Source organism: Mesoplodon bidens (assembly GCF_964165515.1).
Source record: "Mesoplodon bidens genome assembly, chromosome: 7".
In the NCBI taxonomy this organism is placed as follows: domain Eukaryota; kingdom Metazoa; phylum Chordata; class Mammalia; order Artiodactyla; family Ziphiidae; genus Mesoplodon; species Mesoplodon bidens.
In genome coordinates, this window is record NC_138164.1 from 37,404,489 (window position 1) to 37,429,551 (window position 25,063).

Here is a 25,063-nt window from a genome sequence, read left to right on the forward strand (position 1 = left end):
ATACGGGCGAGCCTGCCAGTCCATGACATCATGACTGAAATGTGCCTTATCTCAACTGACCCCACCCCCCTGTGAGTCTAGCCAGCTTGCTCTTCCATGATTCTCCTGGTAATACGGCCTGAAGACTTGCAGTCAGAGAGGGTCGTGGTGTAAGTTGAGGAGCCAAGGAGTGGATGCCACACTCTCCTGTGCTGACGTCTCCTTTCATACAGCACTTGAGTGTACGTGGCCGGGGGAGGTCACTTCGGAGAAGGGGGAGGAGCGCGGGGCCCAGGAGAGTGCTTCATGCACGCCTCGACTTTGTTGATGTGGAGAATTCCACTAGGAACAGGGTGATGGTAGAGCTCTCCTAAGGGCATGGGCTCTCTCCCACTAGAGTTGTGAGCCTGGCAGGCATTTCCATCCTAAACCTGCGGTCCCTTGTAAAAAGGGGACAATCACACTTCACCTTCAGAGGACCGTGCAGAAGACTCCTTGGGCTAATCTATGAAGTGTGAGCAGATTGCCTGGCACATGACACGCCTCATTGATGATGGTGATTTTTATTATGAAAAGGCAGCCTTGAAGAGGAAAAGAGCTCCCCAAGGCACAGTGTCCCAGCTCTAGCCTGGGAGTGGATGGTCATCCTCGAGTGAGTGTGAGGCGGTGACAGCCGTAGCCGGGAAGGCTTGTCTCTGCTCTCCCAGACACCTGCCTCTCACCCTCCTGTTGCTCAGTCATGCTGTGTTGAGTGATGTGTGGTCCACATTGGTGGGTGGGGTCAGGCAGGTGGGGGCTGGGCTGGGCACAGAGACTGACCCCGAGTGCTTACAGCCCAGCGCTTCGATCCCTAGCCCGCCTGAAGCCCACCATGACACTGGAGGAGGGACTGTGCAGGGCCGTGCAGGAATGGCAGCACATTAGCAACTCTGACGGGATGATCTACTACGAGATGGCGCAAAAGTGAGTCAGCGTCCTGGGCCCAGGGGCTGCGTGGAGGGTGAGGCGAGTGGGTGAGGGCAGGGTCTGGCCGTGGGGGTGCTCATCAGAGAGGACAAAGGAGAAGGGCTGTCGCTCGGAACAGGGGGCCCGCAGCCCAGAGGCCCTACAGTCCTCCAGAAACCCCTCCCTCACCTTGAGAGTTTGGGTCTTCTGTCCTTCCTCCACCACGAGCTCTGCCCTCCCCTGAGTTTGACCTACCCTTGCCCTCACATGAAGGTCTCAGGACGGGGCAGGGTGAAGCTGTGAGTCCAGTAGGGGTCCAACTCCGGCCATATGGGCTGGGCTGGGGAAAGAGCTCCACCCGCCAGCCTGCTGCTTCCTTAGTGGTGGCTGGCTGGCGGCCACTGACAGATTTGGGACCCCCTCTCCTCACGAAAAGTGGCCTGAGTGGGTACCCTGGCATCCCTCAAGAGGCTGGGGAAGCCAGCTGTCATCAGCCCAAGGGTCTCTGGCCCTTCCAGTGTTTGCTCCACGGTAATCCCCTTGGCTTAAGAAACAAAACCAAACAAACAAGCACCTCTCAGAGGAAAGGAAGGCCTGTCCTCTAAGCTCAGCATCCACATCGTCCAGCCTCTCCTGAGCCCTGTCTCCAGGTCTACGTTCCAGAACTCTCAGTCCCAACCCAGGGTCCTGGATTTGGGCAAGGACCCCTGTGGGGAACACATGCCTGTTCCAGCCTCTGGCTGTCAGCCCTTCATGTGGCTCTGGATGGGGGGCATGGGGAGGGTGCCCCCTGGGTCAGCCACGTGTCCCGTTGCCCTGGTTCAATGCAGCGACCTGGCTCTATGCTGTTGAATGCTCTCCAGTGCTGGTGAGGCAGGAAGGGTCCCAGATCTTGTATCAGTTCCAGGAGCAGCTCTCTGCTGTGGACAGCACCTCACAGGGCCTTGACAGCCCCAAGGCACATCCTCTCCCAATCCCTCATTCTTGGCTGCCTTTGTTGGGCTCCAGAACCCAGGCCATTTTCTCAGGATGGCCTGTGCCTCCGTCACACCCCAGGTTCATGCAATTTGAGGCAGAGGAGGAGATGCAGATCCAGCAGTTGTGGTGGATGCAGTGCGCGCAGGGCCTGCCTCCTCCAGCCCCACCGAAGCTGGATCCTCGGGGGCCCCCAGCCCCGAAAGTGGGCCTTCAGCCAGCCACCCAGGTTCCCACTGGAGTTGAACGCACAGGTAACAGGGGCCCAGGGTTGGCCACTCTTCCCATGTGGATCATTTTCCTTCAAGACAGGGGCATTGGTCTTTCAAGCAAAACAGCCACCGAGGCGGGGGGTGGGGGGTGGGGTCTCAGATGCCCTTTGTTACTACGGGGTATTGACTTGGTCAATCTTGTAACTTCTCTCACGCCTCCCTGTCAAAGGACTGCACACAAAGTCTGCCTAAGAAGTGGGCTTGATGGGGACACCCCTGGAAAATTGGAGGTTCCCCACTTCCTTATATGTGACTCTCTTAGATGCCCCCTTACCTCCCCCCTCCAACTGTGCATGAAGCTCCAGGTGGTCCTGACCCCCCCACACCCACATCAATGTCCCCCAACAGTGCCCTCACCAGCGTGCGCTCGGTGGTCAGGAGGTGGACCGGGAGCCCCTCACCTTCCTTCCCTTCCTCCTGCTCTGCCGCAGCCTGTGCTCCCAGGATGTCCGGCCCCAGGGCCCAGCCCTCCCGCCCGAAGCCACACGGGTCCCAGCGACCCCCGGAGCCCAAGGCACCCGAGGACATTCCACCTGAGGCTGTGAGGGAGTATATGGACATCATGGAGGCGCTGGTGGGGCCCGTCCACTCAGCCACAGGCAACTCAGATGCAGAATGGGGAGAGGACGGAAATGAGCTGCAGCAGGAAGAGGACGGCACCTACTCGGACCCGGATCTCTTAAGCTATATCGACAAGCTGTGTTCCCAGGAGGACTTTGTCACCAAAGTAGGCTAGGCCTGGAGACTGGGGTCTGCAAGATGCCAGGGCATGGAACTCTCAGCACCCAAGATCTGGGTTCTGCTCAGGCCGTTGGGACTTAAGCTCAGCTCCTTGTTCCTGAGCCTGGTGTTAGGGGAGGTTTACGCAGATGTTTGTGTGTATATGTTTGTGTCTATCTGTGTGTATGCCTTTGTGTCTGTGTTTGTGCCTCTGTATATGTGCTCTTTTGTGTGTGACTGTGTATGTGCATGTTTGCGTGTGTGTGTGTGTGTGTGTGTGTGTGCGCGCGCTGACCATCCCCGCCTTGTGGAGGAGAGTGGGGTGGGTCTCTGCTTTTCACTTTCCCTCCTGGCCTTCTTGTCTCACAGGCCACTCCTGGCCGAGGATGCTCACAGCCTCTTCTTTCTGTTCTAGGTGGAGGCAGTCATTCACCCTGGATTCCTGGCAGATTTGCTTTCCCCAGACCCACAGCTGGATCTCTTGGCCCTAGAGAAGGAGCTGGAGCAGGAGGAAGGGCTCACCCCCGAAGAAGTGAGACAGGGGAGGGAGAGGGACACTCAGGGAGCCAGGGGACCCCACGGGAGGGGGACCCCAGGTGATCCAGGGGACAGGGGAACCCAGATGACCCAGGGGAGCCAGAGGAGGGAGGGATCCCCGGTAGAACAGGGGACACAAGGGACACTCAGGAAGACCAGGGCACAGAGGGACCCCAGTGAACAGGGGAGAGGTAGGGCCCCAGAACAGGAGGGCCACATAGCGCTGTCCATCCCTCCCCTGCCTGGGACACCTGGCATGGGGAAGGGCCCGTTCTGGGGTGGGTGCAGTGCAGGGTGAAAGGAAGGAGCGGATAGGGAGCCGGGAGGGGAGGGAAGGTCACAAAGCTGGGAATCAGTTGCAGGAGAATGGCCGGACTGCCACAGTGTCTGTATTTGGATTCGAGTCCTGGGGTCGCCCATCCCCTCCTCCCCCACAGGGCCATTGTCCCACTGCCCAGTGCTCCTCCTCTCACACGTGTGTGTGGAGCCGTCACTGTCCTCCTCCCTCCTACCAGCTGGTGCAGAAACGACTCCTGACCTTGAAAGAGGACGACGGTGTGCAGGCAGCCCTGAGTCACAGTGCACCCGGAATGGCCTCAAGTCCTTCTGAGTCCGACGCCGGCCAAGGTGCCCAGAGGCACGACCAAGACCCCCATCTAGGGGTCAGTGATGAAGCCTGCCCACCAGAGATTGATTCTCAGGCTCTTCATAGGCTCATGCAAACAGACACTGCCCTGTGCAGGCCCGAAGTCTTTGTTCCCTCTGGAGGACGTCAGGAGTTCTCTATATTCCGGCCCGTACGGCTCTCCCCTCCCCAGGGTCAAAGGCGCACCGGCCCTCTACTGAGATCCAGGGATGCGTCTGTTCTCAGAAAGGCCTCTCCTCTTCGGGAGGCCCGAGTGCCCAGGGACGGGTCCAGTGAGAACGAGGAGGTGCTCCAAAGCGTCTTCATCATAGACTCTCAGCATATACTGGTGCCTTTCGGGATGTCCCTCAGTCCTGCGCATGTCTCAGCCCTGGCTTCCTCTGGAGGTTGGGGGGCCCAGAGTGCTCCCCAGTCCCCCTCCTCTCAGAGAAGAGGCCTCAGCCCAGCTCCACCAGCCGCTCCCAAGTCGAGGAAGCGGGCTCTGTGTGGACGCCCAGCCGCTGCTGAGAAGCTGCCCATCCCCAGGGCTGGCCTCGGCGTCTCTGGGAGGCCAGCCTTGGCTCTGGGGCTGGCTCGCCCCTCACAGCTGAGAAAGAGAAAGCGTGACCCGTTTGACACAAAGAAGCGTGAGAAGAGGAGGAAGAAGCACTGCAGCCAGTAGGGTTCAGCTGGGCCGGCCCTCCAGGGCGAGGCCCCAGGGCAGCCCCCTGGGGAGCCTAGGGGCTCCTCCTCCTCCTCCCAGTGCTGATCCTGGATGATGTGGGGGGAAGGGAGCGGGGCAGGACCACCAGGGTGGGGAGGGGGAGCGGGATTGTGGGGGGTTAGGGAGGTGGGGGAGGTGGGTGTGGCCAGGTGTGGGTGGGAGCAGGACCTTTGGAGTGATGTATGTAAATTGTGAACAAAGATCGTTTTCGTGGGAAATGCTCTCAGGCCACTGTCATCTTGTTGGTGTTGAGCTGCTCCACAGAGAGCGATCCTGAGAGGAAGGAAGGATGAGGGAGGTCACAGGAGCTCTGGGTCTACAGGTGGCCACACCTTTCCTCCACATAGACAAGGACTCCTCAGGCTGCCCCTGGGAACGCACAGCTCTCACTTTCCCCAGGGACCCCCTCATCAGCCCCTTCTCTAACGCCTGCTAGGCTAGGGCCCTTCTGGGGCATCTGTACCGTCTTCTGCATCCCTGAACCTTCTGGGGAGGCAGAGCTGCTCTTGTGCCTTTCAGCCCTCTGGACACTCACCAGTTTCTAGGATGGAGCCTGGAGACAGCCCTTGTCATTATGGAGCTTCTCTCTGCTTTCCTCATGTGGCCAGACGACGGCGCTGGGATGACCCTCCGCTCATCCAGGGTTTCCTGTGTGGGTGGCCTGACCAGAGACGAAAAGTCTTGGCCATGGGGACGGGACTGTCTGCCTCATCGTAGCGGGAGCATCCTCTAGTTCCACTGGGATTATTGCAATGTGGAGAGTGGTGGAGGCAGCTACCTCTTCATCCCAATGAGGAGGCAACAAGGGGAATGGGTGTGGGGAGATTCATGGGGCACCCGTTAAAGGTGTGTATAAGGGAAAGGACAGTCGGGCCCCTTTGTGGAACTTGTGGGATGTCTGTGCAGCAGCATCTCGTTCAACTGAGGGAGGAGGACCCATGTGGCTGTGGCCGTGGGGACTGGCGTCCGGGGCCTCCGGGTCTGCAGAGACACCCCAGAGCTACTGTCCCTTCCCTTTGCACCCATGGCTGGACGTGTGTGTGTACTGGTATCAACACTGGTTTGTATCCCCATAGGAAACAGGTCCTCCTAACAAACTATGACCACGTTTCACAAGAACAGCTTGCTCACAGGGGCGGCAGGGGGTGGGAGAGGTGTCTGTGGCCCCAGATCTGAGTGGGAGCTGGGATCCATGCTGAGGAGTGTGGAGGCCTCCGTCACCGTCCTGTGGGTGTCGGCAGAGGCTTCGAATCATCAGAGCAGGGGAAATGACCCCCTCGTTAGAGTGAGATGAGCAAACAATGAGGGGCAGGGAGTAGACCCCCGCTGTCTCCCAGAAGTGCCTCCCCTCCCAGTCCGCTTAGCCTCTGTCACAGCCTGTGCTGGCCCACCTCTGAAGCCCCTTCCTCCTAAAGCACTGAGATGCTCTGATCTTTTATGGACCTGCCCTGGGCCTCACCCCCCCTTCCCTGCTGGCCAAAGGCTCTTCTCCTGCTTCCGACTTCTGATTCCTTCCCCAGGACCCAGGCAGGTGTTAGGACAACAGAGATTCCCTGAACATGACCCCTACACCACCAGCATGCAAAACTGGGGCCGCAGGCTTCCACAGGTGGCATGACTCTCTGCTGGACCCTGCAAAGAGCTTGGAGAAGAAAGGGGCTCATGTCTCTCCACCTCCACAGAATCTGTAGGTCAGCCTCACAGGTCCCCCTCTGTCCAGGTGGGCAGCACATATGTGCTCCCAGCCCTCCTTGACCCTTTGTGAAAGAAAGTTTTTGCAGCTTAGTAGTCTGATATTAGGCAAGGTGTCTCAGGGCTTGTTCCTTTTGAAGCCCTACAGGAGAATCTGTTTCCTTTCCCTTTCTGTCTTCTAGAGGCTGCCTGCATTCCTTGGAATTAGTCCCTTCTTCCATCTTCAAAGTGCATCACTTTAATCTCTGCTTCCCTCATCACATGGTCTCTCCAACTCTGACTCTTCCTGTGTCCCTCCTACACAGCTCTTTGTGTTTATATATAGCCCACCCAGAAAATTTAGGATAATCTCTTCATCTCAAGATTTTTTACTTAGTCACAGCTGCAAAGTCCATTTTTCCATACAAGGTAACGTGCACATATTGTCATAGGAGGGGTTAAACACGGACGTGTTGGGGGAACCAGAATTTACCCTACTAGAAGGAATCCACAAGAATACCTACCATCAGCATCCACATGAATAACAGACTATGACCAAGTGGCGTTTATTCCAGGGATGCAAGCCTTGTTCAATGGTAAACACTCACCAGTGTAATCTACCAGATTGAGTCTAAAGAGGAAACACGTACTGTTACACCAGTTAACACAGAACAGGCACTGAACGAGATTCAACGCCCCTTCATATTAAAAGTGCTCAGGAAACTAGGTATAGAAGGGCACTACCTCAACCGAATAAAGAGCCTCTACAGAAAACCTACTTCTAACATCACATGAAATGGTGAAAGAATGAATGCTTTTCCGAGTTCAAAAACAAGGTTAGAATGTCCACTCTTATCTTAGTTTTCAACTTAGTACTTTAGATTCTAGTTAGTGTAGCATAGCAAGAAAAGGAAAAAAGAGGCATACATATTAGAAAAGAAGAAATATAACTGTCATTCTTTACAGATGACATAATTGTCTACATAGAAAATTCCAAGGAATGTATAAGTAGACTCATAATAAATTATAATAACTTGCTTTAGCAGGATCTCAGAATATAAAATCAATACATACACATTAATACACAACATTGATCATATTTCCATATACTAGTAACAAACTGAACGATTGAAAACCAAAATTGAAAACATATTAAATAGGTTCCAGTTCAAGATGGCAACACAGGAAGGTCCTGAACCCACCTCCTCCCACAAACACACCAAATCTACAGCTACATATGGAAAAATTTCCTCTGAAGAAAACTAAAAGATGGTGGAGCAACCCCTTCACATCAGGAAAACCAGAGGGAAACCACATCAAAACAGGTCGGAAAGGCTGAGACACAATTTTGCCATAAACCCCATCCTTGGTGTGGAGACACACAATTAGGAAGGAACTCAAAACCTGGAGCTTCTTCCTGAGAGGTGAAGGGTATGGACCCCACATTGGGCACTCCAAATTTTAAGGCTGGCACCTGAGAGATGGACCCTCAAAACATCTGACTTTGAAGACCAACAAGGCACATCCCATGAGACCCATAGGGCTGTGGTGAACTGAGGAACAGCTCTTAAAGGGCCTGTGCACAGACTCACCTGTCCCAGGGCCAAGTGTAGAAGCAGCCCTTTGAAAAGCACTCTGACTTTTTGTGAAAGGGACTCACTTCCCAATTTTAAAGCATTAATCTGAGGAACAGGGGCCTGCTGGAATACTCCCCAGGGACAGAGGCTGGCGGGTGCCATCTTCCTGCTCTCTCTCTGCCTTGATAAAACTGAAAGGTGCCATCTTTTTTCCCCTTTTTCCTTTCCTGCAGGTGACAACGTTGTGCTCCAGCCAGCTGGCTCCTTCTTCCCTGCTCTTCCTCTGTCTTGCTATATATATTTTTTTTCTTCTTCTTTTTCTTTTTTTCTTTTCCCTCTTTCCTTTTATTCAAATGGTGTCATCTTTGCACTCTTCCCACCGCCTCACTCAGCCAGTAAGCATCATCTTCACACTTTCCTTCTGATGTGCTCCAGAGAGCCAGAATCTCTAAGACAGGAGATCCCATTTTTTTGGCCTCCACTCAGGGGATGCTCCTTGACCACCTGGCTCTGGAGGCCAGGAGGGATTTCTTTTCTGGGTCCCATGGGACTGTAACAATTGGAGAGACAGTTCTTGGCAGGATACCACCCCCAGGATGTACCACCACACATCAGACTGAGACACAGCCCCAGCCTTTACATGAAAAAGGCCTATTTGCTAGTAGGGACAAGACTTAAGAGCAGGCTTCAGGTTCAGCACACATCTAGAGGCTACGGATGTGCTCTCGGGGAAGGTAGGCTGGGGGTGCCATCTCTCCACCCTCACTCTGCCTTACTACAGTTCACTGGTATCTCCCAGAATGGAGCTTGTACACTTATCTGAAGCACTGTTTTCTTGTGACTGCTCCCCAGGGAACACCTTCAGATTGCTTGCTTCTGGGGCGCAGCAGGGCTTACACTTGCAATCTCACAAGACTAAATATATCTGCATTCTTTAAAAGCTGTTACCAAGTTTTCTGGCTTCCTATCAACCTGAATCTAGGTGCTGCCTGAGATCCTCCACTTTGGGTTGCTCATTTGTCTTGGCACACCCTCAACTGCTGGGATGGTGTGCCAGGTCTATTAAAAATAAACTGCTTAGACAATCACAAAGGTTTGAGAGGCAACCAAGAGTAGACGGGGTTAAATGACAAGGTTCATCTGTCACACAGCTCTTCAAGACTGGGAGATGTGGCTATTTCACTTAATGCATAGAAACCAACACAGAGAGTCAAGCAAAATGAAGAAAGAGAGGACTATACTCCAAAAAAAGAACAAAATAAAACCTCAGGAAAAAATCTTAATGAAATGAACATAAGTAATTTACTTGATAAAGAGTTCAAAGTTATGGTCATAAAAATGCTCACTGAACTCAGAAGGAAAATGGATGAAAACAGTGAGAACTTCAACGAAGAAATAGAAGATATAAGAAAGTTCCAAATACAAGTCACAGAACTGGAGAATGCAATAACTGAACTTAGAAATACAGTAGATGAAGCAAAAGAAAGAATAGGTGAACTCAAAGACAGGTCAGAGGAACTCATCCAATCAGAGAATAAGGAAGAAAAAAGAATGTAAATAATGAATATAGCTTAAGGGATTTATGGCACATCAAATGGAATAACATTCACCTTATAGGAACTCCAGAAGGAGAAGAGAAAAGGGGGCAGAAAACATTTGTAGAAATAATATCTGAAAACTTTTCCTAACCTGGGGAAAGAAACAGACATCCAGATACAGGAAGCCCAGAGAGCTCCAAAGCAGATCAACCTAAAGAGATCCATACCAAGAAATATTAAAATTAAAATGTCAACATTAAAGATAACAAGGGAATCTTAAAATCACCAAGAGAAATACAACTTGTTATATAACTTGTTATATACAACTTGTTATACAACTTGTTATATAACTACATCAACCTAAAAAGCTTCTACACAGAAAAATAAACAATCAACAAAATGAAAGGGCAAGCTACAGAATGGGAGAAAATATTTGCAAATCATGTACGTGATAAGGTGTTAATATCCAAAATATATAAGGAACTCATACAATGGCTATATATATATATCTATATATAGATATATAGATATAGATAGATATAGATTTTCAAACAGTTCAATTAAAACTTGGGCAGAAGAACTGAATAAAAAATTTTCCAATGAAGACATCCAGATCACCGACAGGTTCATGAAAAGATGCTCTACATCACTAATCACCAGGGAAATGCAAATCAAAACTACAACGAGATATCACCTCAAAGAGACTAAGAGGTAACAAATGTTGACAAGGATGCAGAAAAGGAAACCCTTGTGCACTGTTGGTGGGAATGTAAATTGGTACAGCTGCTATGGTAAACAATATGGAGTCTCCTCAAAAAATTAAAAAGAAAACTACCATACATTAGCAATCCTGCTTTGGGTATATATATATATCCAAAGAAAATGAAATCACTATTTCAAAGAGATATCTGCACTCGCACGTTCATTGCAGCATTATTCACAATTGCCGAGAAATGGAAACAACCAAAGTGTCCATACATGGATAAATGGATATAGAAGATGTGGTATGTACATAGATGGAATATTATTCAGCCATGAAAAAGAAGAAAATCCTGCCACTTGCAACAACATTTATGGATCCTTGGGGCATTATGATGAGTGAAATAAGTCAGAGAGAGAAAAATAAATACTGTATGATATAACTAAATTGTAGACTCTAAAACAGCCAAACCCAGAGAAACAAGAGAATAGAATGGTTGTTGCCAGGGGTTGGGGTTGGGGGAAATGGGGAGATGTTGACCAAAGGGTAAAATATCCAGTTAGCAGATGAATTTCTGGGAATCTAATCTACAGCATGGTGATTGCAGTTAACAGACTGTATTATATACTTTAAAGTTGCTAAGAGAGTAGATCTTAAATGTTCTCACCAAAAAAAAAAAAGGTATTTATGCGAGGTAACGGAGTTGTGTTAACTAGCTCCGCTGTGGTAATCATTTCACAACATGTAACATACCAACAGGTTGTACACCTTAAACTTACACAATGCTATATGTCAATTACATCTCAATAAAGTTAGAAAAAATACAGAAAACAGACTGTTGCCCAACATTCAAGCAAAAATACTAGTTTGGGACTGCTTTTTCTTGAATTTAATCATTGTGCCTTCTTGAATCTGTTTTGTATCACATGATAGCAGACTCATAGAGGCAGCTTACTTCTGATCAGGTGCAGCCAAAAAGAAGCAACTGAGGGTATATGGGAGTTTAGGGATAAGCTACGCGATTTCTCCCTTTCTTCCTCTACTTTGTGAAGATTCTCCAGCAGCAAATGTGTAACTTCCACGGCTCCAACTCCAATGAGACAGAACTGGTATGGTCTGACATTGATGATCATTTAACCTGGCCCTGGACTCCTTTACAACCCTCTCCTTAACTTTGCCTTTCCAGCATAGGGGTACAAGTAAATTCCTGTTCCTACTAATCACTCCATTATCTAGGTGGCCCTTCTCAGAAGTTTCATCACTGGTGTTCTTAATACCCTGTATTAAATTTATTTGCAAAGACTTGAAACAATTTCTATTTTATTTGTTATCGGCAAATACAGTATAATAGAATTTAGAAATATTAAAAAAATTAGAAGAGACATGAAATCTCAAAATGGGGAAATGTTAGCCATGTTTAGGAAGAAAATGTACTAATATTATTGGAGGAGAGAATTCAGGAATTGGAAGATAACACTAATGCGTTTGGAAGGTAGAAAACTGTGGAGAAGTTTGAATGGTGGGCTTCATGCCACAGGAAATAGGAAGTGATTCAAAGTTCTATAAAGATTGTGCTCACTTCAGCAGCACATATACAAAGTTTTATAAGATTAATCTGAAAGTGGTAGGCAGTTTGGAGTATGTGATGGAGTGATGTCAAAGAAAAATTGCACCAGATGGTTAAACAGGCAAGGAGTACTTTACTCAAGATGATTCTGTAATAGGGGAGAGAGGCTGAACTCCGTTCTGCTGAAACAAAAGGCATGGAAGTTTTTAGATGCCAGGATGAGCTATAGGCAAAATAGTAGAGGATGCTGGGGAAGAGGTTGGTCAATATAATTAGACCATCTCTGTTTGCTTTGGCTCTTATTAAAGTTAGGCTCCTATACTCCCCACAGAGACTGGGAACTAGGGGCAATACCTTTCTTGAAGGTTATATTTCAAAGAGCTGACTCCCAGGTCCTTGAGAAAGACATTTCTGGGTTGGAAAATTATCAAGTGACTAGGAGAAAATTTACATCTCAAAGGGGCAGAGAAAGAATTTACAATTTCAAGTTTCTTAAAGTAAATGTTTTCAGAAAAGGGAGGTTAGAGGCCTATGGTAAAGAAAAATCCTGTCTGAAGTTTAGCCAAACTGAGGGAAACATTAAGGCCATCTTGATCAGTAGTTAAAATTAGCATTACCTTCAGGAAGGTTATTTTATAAAGAAAAGTAATGCCTTAGAAACTTTATCAGAAGAATCAAAAGTAACTGCCTGCTAGTTAGATACAGGTCAGGAATAATGAGAAAGGGCAGTTACAAGGTAAACTCAACTAATGTTCTCTGTGTTGTAGCTTTAATAAAGATGAAATAAGTAGAAAAAAAATAATCCATTGGTACACGGTGAGAGCCAGTTGGATGGATTGCCCAATTAGAAATACTTCTTTATTTTCTAGTCATTATCAGTCAAGGATTAACAAACCTACTTTTATTAGATATACTTCTGTCTAGGGATTGAGAAATATCAATTATTTAAACTTAATCACTACTTTTTTCTGTGAGATTTTTAAAAATATACTTTGGGGAGAAGTAATGGAAGAGTGATATAGCACTAAAACATTGAAGTGAATGACATAATAAGATCCTATCTTTCTCAATTTAAGGAGAAAAAAAGGGAGGGCAAAAGAAATGGGCAGAAAGTAAGTTTACCAACCAGTCATTGTGTCAAGTGTTTTCATATATTTATCTAATTTAATACTCACAAAACAATGAGACATAAGGAAGACATTTATCCCATTCCATAGATGAAACTCTGTTTACAAAGTAATATATCAACCATTTGTAGAGCTGACCCTTGAATTTAAGGCCTTACGTCTGTGGAAATGCAAGAGCCAAACCCTGCTAATACAAGGTGCTTAGAAGAGGTAGACTTCAGTGAGCAGGAAAATCAGAGCATGCGTGAACTGATGACAAGTTTTGCTGATCTAGCAGCTTTGTGAGATTTGTCTAGATTCAAAGGCCCTTGCTCTACTAAACCATCAAATTAGAGGTGGTCTCCTTCTGAAACAACCAATATTTGCAGAGCTATTCAGACTTTGGGTCATGGTATTTTTTCAAGGATTAACTATTATCACTGGCTTTTCAAATTTTAACTTTAGAAAGTCCTTGCTTTTGTTGGAAGCAATGTTAAATTTTGATGCAGTTGTTTGCAGGGATGAAACTTGGTCGCCCTCTGGAGGCTATTCTCAGGTCCGACTAGCATACCTTAATTTTGAGAAAGAAGTCAGGTCTTAACAATTTAACAACTCATTTTAAATGTGTGGAAATTATGTATATACATTATACTTTTTTAGAAGTTACAAAACATTGAGTTCAAAATGCTCAAAATATTTTAAAATGCTGAATTAAACATTTTATGGCATAGCATGTTTTGAATTCCTGTTCTCCCTTTGGAAATGGAGACGGTCATCATTCTCCTTTTATCATGCAATATCTATACTGGGACTAAAACGTTATTTTTCCTCCCCTATTATAGGAACACATGGGCAATTAGTTCTATAAATTGAATGATAAAACATATGACACAATACTATACACTCAATTACTACCAAGATCTTTCATTTTAAGTTTAAAAAAAAAATCTCTAAATTTCCAATTAAAAAAATTTTTTTTCTTTCTCTCAAAGATAAAACATCAGAGCTTACAAGAACCCTTAAAAACAGAATGGGTCAAAGGATAAAAATGTTTTGCTCCCTAGTTCATTCTTGTTCAGTTTTCTTGTAGAAGGTGTATTATACCAGTTAGTGTAAATTATACAAGCAAAGTTCTTGCCATACATTGGTGACAGCTTTTCTACATAAAGTAAGCAGTTAAGGGGCTTCCCTGGTGGCGTAGTGGTTAAGAATCCACCTGCCAATGCAGGGGACACGGGTTCCAGCCCTGGTTCCCGAAGATCCCACGTGCCACGGAGCAACTAAGCCCGTGCGCTGCAACTACTGAGCCTGCGCTCTAGAGTCCGTGTGCCACAACTACTGAAGCCCGCGCACCTAGAGCCCATGCTCCGCAACGAGAAGCCACCGTGATGAGAAGCCCGCACGCTGCAACAAAGACTAGCCCCCACTCTCCGTAACTAGAGAAAGCTCGCGTGCAGCAACGAAGACCCAACACAGAGGCCAAAATAATAAATAAATAAATAATTTTTAAAAAGTAAGCAGTTATGAGCTGCTATAAACCTGCTGTTTCTTTACTTGATTTAAATGAATTTAATTCTTTAAATAACTGAGCAGGTAGAGAATTTAGACTCAGCCATTATTAGAGGTACCTTATACAACCAAAGTGGTATAAAAACCCTGTAACATGAAAGTGTTGTGGAGGTCCTTCTGGTCTTCTGAGACCGGGACACCTGTACCTTTATGTCCCATTTATAAATGCTCCTCTATAATGTTTGGGATGCTGAAATATTTGATGAGATAGATACCTCATGCCTATTACATGCCTTCCCTATATCTCTCTCAACTACATCCCTCTAATGAGTTGGTGCAGCTCCAAGGCTCTATCCAGTAACAAGGTAGTGTCAGGCAGTGCTTGTTGTACTCACTGGCTTTTAATCCTCCAACTGCCTTGTAATCTCCTCCTTCACACCTTGAGGCTTAGAAATGGCATACTTCCTGAGGAAGAGGTTTCTAAGGAGTCCTGTATACTTGCTTGAAATGGGGACAGGAGGATGGAGGAACAGAAGCGAAGATATAGGGAAGATGAACGGATTTTTTTTAATATAAATTTTTCTGCCATAAAAACTATAGGTACCAAGCAAAGCAATCAGGGAAATTTATATTCATGCATTAATTTACCACTTACAACGATGAGTAGATAGGGGACATTAGATAAAGGAAGTATCTAGGAGGTAAAATGGATAAGATTGATAATGGATAGGATATAGTGGCTGATGCGAGAGGTTGAACTCAAGGATTATTGTTAGGTGCCTGGTTTATACAACTGGGTGAATGGTGTCACTACACACTAAGACAAATGAAAATGAAGGAGGAGAGATTCGGCAGTTTAGGGAGACCATGAGTATTTAGCTTTATGTATATTTTAAATGAACAGATTTAGATGTTAAATAGGCAACTGGATTTACAGAATTCAGATTAGAGGTCTCAGGTACACAAATGTCCAAACTTGATGGAGTTGGTAACTGAAGCTGTGTGTTTCTGTGAAATCATATTATGAGTTCTAGAGTGAGAGGACATAATGGCCTAAAACTGAATTTTGAAGAATTTCAACATTTAATGTCTGAGGAGAAGGATACGTACCTGCAAAGAAGATAGAGAATGAACTGCCGCAGAGATGAGAAGAAAACCAGAGGAGTTTTTGGGTCAAGGAAAATCAAGTCTCAAAGACAGAAGCAAATCCTACTTACAGGTCAAGTAACTAGGAGATAAAATTTTCACATCGCATCCATGGATTTGGAAATAACTTATGAAGTACCTTTTTCTTGGAGTAATAAAAGATGGATTCTATTGGGAGTGGGTTGAAGCATGAGAAGGAAGTCATAAAGTGAAGATATCAAATACAGATAAACATTTGTAAACAGCTTTATGGAGGTACAACTGATGCACAAAAAATGGCACATGTTTAATGTATACTATTTGATGAGTTTGGACATATGCATAAACCCATGAGACAATTAACACAAGCAAGGTAATAGACATATCTGTCCCCTCCAAAAGCTTCCTTGTGTCCCATTTTTTCTGTGTGTGGTAAGAACACTTAACATGAAATTGACCCTCTTAACTAATTTTAAGTGCTTAACACTATTGTTAACTACGGACGCTATTTGTACAGCAGATTTCTCAAATTTATTCATCTTGTATAACTGAAAATTCATACCTGTTGAACAACAGCTCCCCATTTCTCCCTTTCCCCAGCCCCATGGCAACCAACCAACATTCTATTCTCTGCTTCCATGAAGTCTGATTCTTTTAGATACCTCATATAAATGGAATTATGCAGTATTTGTCCTTCTGTGACTGGCTTATTTACTTAGCGTATTGTCCTCCAGGTTCATCCCTGTTGCCACAATGGTAGAACCTCCTTCTTCTTTTAAAGTTGAAAATATTCCATTGTAAATATATACTACATGTTTTGAACCATTCATCTGTTGATGGACATTTTTGGAAAAGCTTCTTGACACTGATCTTGGCAATGATTTATTGGCTATGACACCAAAAGCACAGATCACAGAAGCAAAAATAGACAAGCAGAACTACATCAAAATAAAAAGCTCCTGCACAGCAAAGGAAACAACCAACAGAATGGAAAGGTAACCAATGGAATGGGAGAAAATATTTGCAAATCATATATCTGGTAAGGGGCAAATATCCAAAATTTATAAGGAATTCCCACAACTAAGTAGCAAATAAACCAAATAACTCCATCAAGAAATGGGCAAAGAACTTGAATATACATTTTCCAAAGAACACATATGAACGGCCAAAATGTATATGAAAAGGTACTCAGCATGGCTAATCATCAGGGCAATGCAAATCAAAATCACAAAGAGATATCACCTCACACCTGTTAGGATGCTTAGTTTCAAAAATATAAAGGTAACAAGTACTGGGGAGAATATGGAGAAATTGGATCTCTTGTACACTGTTGGTGGGAATACAAAATGGTATACAGTCACTATGGAAAACAGTATGGAGGCTTCTCGAAAAATTAAAAATAGAACTATCATATGATTTAGCAATCCCACTTCTGAATGGATAGATGTATATATATATGTATATATATATGTGTGTGTGAGTATATATATATATATATATGTGTGTATGTATAAGAGAACTGAAATCAGGATCTCAAAAAGATTGCACTCTCATGTTCATTGAAGCATTATTCACAATTGCCAAGATATAGAAAAACATTTTCAAGAATTATTTTAAAAAACTGTGCCTTTGAAGAAGAGATAGTCTGGTAATTAGTAATAGAAGTCAGGTGGAGAAAGGTGAGTTTGGTTTTGCTTTTCTTTTTTGCTTTACTCTTCTTTATTATTTTTCCCAATTTGGAAGATTTTAGAATGTTTAAGAAAGATAGTGGAAAAGATCCAGATTAGAGAAGGTATTGAACAAAATAAGGATCCTTAGAGAGTGCAAGGTGATGCAATCCAAATCAGGAGTAAGGGAATTGGGTTTAGTAGGAATAGAGCTTCTGTTCTGTTAAATCACCAAAGGAGATAAAGATGGCAGCAGATGTAGTAACTCTATTATGTTAATTAACAGGAAAGTTCTCCTAATGTTTTTTCTTTTCTTTTCTGTTAATTAAAAGAGATTATCTCCTGATATTATAGCAAATGGTAGGGACATGCCATTTAAGAATAGTGCAATAGCTGAATCACTTTGTTATACAACAGAAACTAACACAACATTGTAATGCAATTATACTCCAATAAAGATTTAAAAAAAAAAAGACTAGTGCAGAAAGAGAGAACAAACTGTAAAGAGTGGGAAATGATGGGTCCAGATTAATGTAGCAGAATTAAGGGCAATATTAAAGGACCTTTTAGGTTAGTGATCATGAATTTATAAAGGAAACAATCTAAACTATTATACACTTTACTTGGGAAGACTCTGAAAGCTGGAGATCAAGAAAAGAGAAAGCAATGGTTTGGGTTGATCCAGCATAATTAAAAGACACTGGAACAGGGCTAGGGACAAACACACTATTAGATAATGGACATTGGAATGTAAGAGAGTAAGGAGAGATACAAAGGCAGTATCAGGAGAAAGCAAGGGAGTAAACAGACTTGCGTCAAAGTACTATCATAGTGGTGGGGTATTTGAACAAGTGAACTGGAATGTGAGAAGTTATTGTAAAGGGATGGCATATTTGTGTGAATAATTTTTAAAGACTATTTCTCTTTTTCCAGCTCTGATTTTTATTTTAGAGGACTGACTCCTGAAAACTCGGTTTCCCAGGATTCACTGACAACTGGCTTCCAATTAATTCTGAGTAATGGAAGGACTGGTGAGAGTTTGGAAGAAGGGGTTAGGGGAGAACCCAGAATGCCCTCTTTCTTTGAGTTGTACATACAACTGAGGCTTCGTCTCCCTCATGCGTCCAATTCCTGCTCAAGGGCTTCTCCCTCCATGTTCCCAGCACCCACCAGCAGTCTCTACATTCATTCCAGTTCTGCTTAGGGGATTCAGTCTTTCCAAACTCTAGGTTGCCTTCCTATTTCATTTGACTCCAGCTTTTATAACTTTTGAAACAAGCTCCTTTTATTAAAATCTACTTTCTAAACTTCCTGAAGCAGATTTACTGTCCTGCATGAGTAATCCCAGGAAAAAGATGCTCAAAATGGGACTCTGGAATAAGGTTTTGAGCTTGAATGTAATAGTGACTCCATTGCCAATGCAAAGACAAGTGCTTCTTCCGAGTAGTGAAAGCAATAAATAAATTACCAGCAATATTTGCTTTGAACATATTGCCAGTTGAAGACAATACTTTTACATCTCAAGCGGCAGCGGATTTTGTCTATTACAGCAGTAATAACTACAAGCACCACGGGGACCAGTAGCTGCTTCTTATAGCACCAGAGAGCTTACAAAATGAAAATGTTTACACTTAATGTTAAAAGGTGTTAGGTGTTTAAACTCTCAGATCGAGGCATGGGAAGACACAGAGAGCCACACTGAGAGCCTTAAAATTTTCTCATGTCTTAGAGCCACACAGCAGACATGGCTGAGGATCAAGTTTCAAATCTAAAAGTGTGGGTTGCAGAATTAAAATGCAAGTTCAATGTACATCTGTGCTAAGTCTCACAGATTAATATCAGGACATTGATCAGGAAGAGCTGGGTATTAAGATAAGGATATATTGAGTATTTAGGATAAGTGCAGGTAGGCAGACTCAGATTAATATGAAAATTTTTAACCCAAATCTTCCTGTGGTTTCCTCGCCAAAGGAAGCCACCCTTCTTCCTCCCCATTTGAGGAAACTAACCTTCCCTTACTTAACATATCTCTAAAGACCTCATCTAAATAGGTTAGTTTTCAAGGAAATTTCTACTTTTCTCAAGACCCACCCACATCAGCACTTATTGCATCCTAATAACTACAGTCAGATTCCAGCAGGCCCCAGGAGGCAAGTATAATGTCCACCCTGGTAGGAGTTAGCATATCCATCAAAAGAAATGCTATATCCTGCCAATGTGTATCAGCAGAAACCTGTAGAATGTGTGTGTGGCATATGTTTTTTGGGGGGTTTTTTTGTTTGTTTTTTTGCGGTACGCGGGCCTCTCACTGTTGTGGCCTCTCCCGTTGCGGAGCACAGGCTCCGGACGCGCAGGCTCAGCGGCCATGGCTCACGGGCCCAGCCGCTCCGCGGCATGTGGGATCCCCCTGGACTGGGGCACGAACCCGTGTCCCCTGTATCAGCAGGTGGACTGTCAACCACTGCACCACCAGGGAAGCCCTGGCATATGTTTTATAAGTGCTAGACTGAGAAAGATGGAATATAAAGTTGGAAGGGGTTGAATTTATTATAAAGAACATACCTGAGATTCAAAGTATTAGCTCTAGCTGATGGAATTGGCTCTAATCGTTGGCCTGTTTGGCTGACTGAAACATAGATTCAATAGTCAGCAACATTCAAAGAGGGCAAGATGCCATAATTTATCTGACAGAATGTAGACAAAGGAATCCATGTACTTAAAATGAGAATGTTGGAGTGGATTAATTATGTAAAACCCACTCAACTATCCCACAGTTATGCCCCCACAGAGGTCATCGATAACATTCTTCTTCAAGACATTAAGACATTCTTTGATGAGAGAAATACAAGCATCCTTGAAAACCTCTGTGGCATCTGTCTACTGTGGGCTAAAGATGACAATGCGGGATAGCACCAATGAAATGGTCCCCGTGCTTTTAACAGGAATATGGGGTTACAGAGTAGCAGAGGTTAAGTGGTAGCATTTAATATGAGAAACAAGGTGAGTGCAATTATCATAAAGGTCAGCAGGGCAGAGTGGCATTATTTTCACCCAAAATGACTTCCAGCAGTAACAGATTAATCACATTTACACTGGGAATTACATTGATGAGCCGGCTTGAACTGTATAAATGAAAATAAAATTCAAGCACAATGAGCAGAAACCTGCATTGATTTTCCAGGAATGAAAATTACAGCCTCGCCCAGACCTAAACCAGAGATCAGGTGGCTACAATAGCTTCAGAAACTTTGCTGCAACACTGTCAAAAGGATAGAGTGTGATTTTTTTTTTTCTTCAGGTCTACCTCAAAGGGTTTACAATTTTCCAGTGGGAATGTTTAGAAAGAAAAGTGGAAAACTCAGAATTTTTCAGAGATTATTAAGATAAATTTACACACCTGAGGTTCCAAAACATCACTGTGGTCTTCAGGTCATAATAGGGCTTATGGAAGCCATGTGATAATTGAAATTTTGACACAAGTTCACCTCACTAGAAATCCTGTGCAGTGACCTACACTATATTTCCCCATATCTGAATGTATTTTTGGAGTACACATACTTGGAAAATGACAGAACTCTCAACCAAGGTAAGTGCTATTAAGAACGGCTACTGCCTGACATCCATTAGGATAGCTATTATTAAAAACAATAATAGGGCCTCCCTGGTGGCGCAGTGGTTGAGAGTCCGCCTGCCGATGCAGGGGATACGGGTTCGTGCCCCGGTCTGGGAGGATCCCACATGCCGCGGAGCGGCTGGGCCCGTGAGCCATGGCCGCTGGGCCTGCGCGTCTAGAGCCTGTGCTCCGCAACGGGAGAGGCCACAGCAGTGAGAGGCCCACATACCGCAAAAAGAAAAAAAAAAAAAAAAAAAAAAACAAAAAACAATAATAAAGAACAAGTATTGGCATGGATGTGTAGAAATCTGAACCCTTCTACATTGCAGTTCCTCAAAAAATTAAACAGAACTACCATACGATCTAGCTATTCTACTTCAGAGTATATATCCAAAGGAATTAAAAGCAGGGACTTGAACAGATGTTTGTAATTTCATGTTCTTAGCAGCATTATTCACAATAGCCAAAAGATGGAAACAACCTAAATGTCCATCAACAGAGGAATGGATAAACAAAATGTAGTATATACATACAATGGAATATTAATGACCCTAAAAAGGTAAAAAATTCTGACACACACTACGATATGGATGAACTTTGAAGACATTATGCTAAATGAAATAAGCCAGAACCGAAAACACAAATACTCTGATTCCAGTCATATGAGGTACTAGAGTAGTCAAATTTATATAGACAGATAATAGAATGGTGATTGCCAGGGTCTGGGTGCAGTGATGAATGGAGAGGTGTTGTTTAATGGGTACAGAGTTCCAGTTTGGGAAGATGAAAAAAGTCCTGGAGATGAATGGTAATGATGGTTGCACAACAACGTGAATGTACTTAATGCCACTAAATGGTACACCTACACATGGTTAAGATGGTAACTTTTATGTCATGCGTATTTTGCCACAGCTGAAAAAAAATACATAGGAAGGGCCAAGTGGAAGCTCCTGGAACTGTCCCTACATGAAAACAATACCAAAAAATAGCAATAGCACATATCTGGGGAATTTGCAGAGACTAAAATAACCATGCAGATGGGAATCTCCATCACCTGCCCCATTTAAATAATCTGTTTGGCCTGTAAAAAAGGCAAATAAGTCATGGACAATGATTGTTGATTATCATAAGATAATGAGGTATTAATTCTAATCAAAGCTGCTGGATGTTATGGGCCTTTTTTTCCTGGAACAAATCAAAACATCTCTTAACTCCTGATATACAGCTATTGATCTGGCGAATAGTTGTCTCCACATCAAACAGCAAAGATAATGGAGCAGTTCACTTCTATCTGACAGAGACAGAAGTACACTCAAACTCTGTCTTACTTAAGTGCTATGCCAAGTCTCCCGATGTCTATAATATTATAGTCCATAGGGAGATTAGTCATCTGGATATCACAAAAGCATTATGATAGTCCCTTGTATTGATGAGTTTATGGTGATTGGACATGAGAAAAGTAGGAAGTACTGAAGTTGTGTCAGTAAGATACATAGATGTCAGAGTGGGAAATAAACTCCATGAAAATTTAGGATGTCAAATATATCACAGCCTAAGTATGATAATGCACACAAACAGAAACCAACCTCCAGAAAGCACTGAAGATCATGTTGATTTGTTTTAAAGATGGAGGCAGCACACAGCTAGGATTCCGAAAGATTTGTTACACACTCCCTTTCCTAAATCCCATTCCTGATAGTGACTGCTCTTTCCTTTTACCTCTTCTCTCCTGTCCTCACCCTTCCTTTATTGTTCCCTATCCTTCTTACCCCTCTGCCCTCTTTCATTCTTCCTCATAGAGAATAGCCTGGGCTATTATTTGCATTCTTTACATTCTTTATATCTCTCTCCCGTCCACCCCCCACCTCAACAAGGGCCTTGTACCAATTAAGAAAGTAAACATTTCAAGTCTTCAGAGTATTGAGAGGAGAAAGGTTATGGGGAAATAGCAAATCCTGACAATTTAAATATTCTCTATGTATCACATAAGTATATTTATTGTAAATAAATTCATACATGCAATAATAGTACAAATAGAAAATATTCACAAGCTACCAGACTGCCAAATTCTGCATGAGATACAAAATCACATACCTATACTATCTGCTTTTCAATTTATAATTAAAACCATGTTACCTCAGAATTTTAAAAATAGCATTTGGATAATTATAAAAAAAATTATAATTACATTAAAATTTTAAATTTCTGCACTTTTAAAGACACCATTAGAAAATGAAAGGGCAAGCCACAGATTGGAGAAAATATTCATGAGATATAGATATAGATATAGATATATACATAACATAGACTGGCATCCAGGATATGTAAGATGATCTTACAACTCAATAGTGAAGTAGTATTTGGGGGAAATACTACTTCAGAATTATAAGAAACAAATATTTGTGTTTAAGCCACCCAGCCTATAGTATTTTTTATTGAGATATAGTTGAAATATAACATTATGTAAGTGCAAGGTGTACACTTGTTGGTTTGGTACATTTGTATATTGCAGTATGATTACCACCAGTACCATTAGCTAACACCTCTATCATGTCACACAATTATCATTTCTTTTTTTGTGGTGAGAATAATTATGATCTAGTCTCTTAGCAACTTTGAAGTTTATAGTACAGTATTGTTGACTGTAATCACTATGTTGTGCATTAAATCTCCAGGGCTTATTTATCTATCAATACCAGTTGCAAGTTTATATCATTTGACCAACATTTTTCCAATTTCCCCACCCCCAGCTCCTGGAAACCACCATTCTACTCTTTGCTTTTATGACTTTGGCTTTTTTAGATTCCATATATAAGTGATATAAGACAGAAAAAGACAGTCTATGGTATTTTTGTCATAGCAGACCAAACAAAGGAGTATTTGGGAGATGCCATATCATGTAAGCTTTTTAGTCAATGGTGAGAAATATTGATTTTATTCAATTACAATAGGATAGTGCAATGCAGAGTTGGGTTTGGAGGCTTAAACATGGGAGAAAAATGATCTAATTTAATTTTTAAAGATTATCTATGGGGGGAGGGCTTCCCTGGTGGCACAGTGGTTGAGAGTCCGCCTGCCGATGCAGGGGACACGGGTTTGCGTCCCGGTCCGGGAAGATCCCACATGCCGCGGCGCGGCTGGGCCCGCGAGCCATGGCCTCTGAGCCTGCGCATCCGGAGCCTGTGCTCCGCAACGGGAGAGGCCACAGCAGTGAGAGGCCTGTATACCACAAAAAAAAAAAAAAAAAAAGAGAGATTATCTATGGGGAGTTTCCTATAGACAAGTAAACAAGGATTCAAGAAGAAACTTTAGAAGGCCCTTTTTAAGAGTCCAGGTAAGGGACAGCAGATTAAGGTGGTAAAAATAGAAAAACATTAACTAGCAATTAACTGAGAAATAGATTTTCAGGAACTAACCCCCACACATTTAGATAATTCATCTGAAACATGCTATTTGAAAATATAGCTTCTTAGGATGCATCATATCTCTGAAGGAAACGCTAAAATACCAATGGATTGATAGTCCAAGCAATGAAGATTTACTAAGTGTGTGTGTGTGTGTGTGTGTGTGTGTTCCTCAACTGTCCTAGGTTCAAGGAAAGGCAAATAGAAATAAAACCTTCATGTTGGAATACTGTCTCACAGTGAGTAAAGGTATCATGTACTTTTAAAATTGTATCTATTTAAACAAAGCCTAATATAATGGGAAAAATAAACTAGACCTGGAATCAAAAGACCTGAGTTTGAATCGCAGCTTGATTAATTACCAGAATATTAAGTTCGGGCAAGTTGTCCACATTTGATCAATTTCAGGTTCCTTATTTACAAAATGGTAGGCTGGATGGAGTGATCACTAGGCTCCCTTCTTGCATGAGATTTTGTTATTCTACAACACCATATTGGTATTCTCATTAAAGTGAATTTCAAGTGTTTGGTCAAGAAGAGGCTCGGGCTTCCCTGGTGGTGCAGTGGTTGAGAATCTGCCTACTAATGCAGGGGACACGGGTTCGAGCCCTGGTCTGGGAGGATCCCACATGCCGCGGAGCAACTAGGCCCGTGAGCCACAACTACTGAGCCTGCGCATCTGGAGCCTGTGCTCCGCAACGAGAGGCCGCGGTAGTGAGAGGCCCGTGCACCGCGATGAAGCGTGGTCCCCGCTTGCCACAACTAGAGAAAGCCCTTGCACAGAAACGAAGACCTAACACAGCAAAAAT

General features: G+C 43.9%; 1 protein-coding gene across 1 annotated transcript in view; it reads right to left on the bottom strand.

Moving 5' to 3' along the window:
• Positions 1–25,063, bottom strand: part of LOC308620761 (uncharacterized protein) — a gene marked incomplete at its 3' end in the record, with an annotated part of 448,069 nt that overhangs the window by 385,546 nt on the left and 37,460 nt on the right. The gene's annotated exons all lie outside the window — the stretch shown is intronic.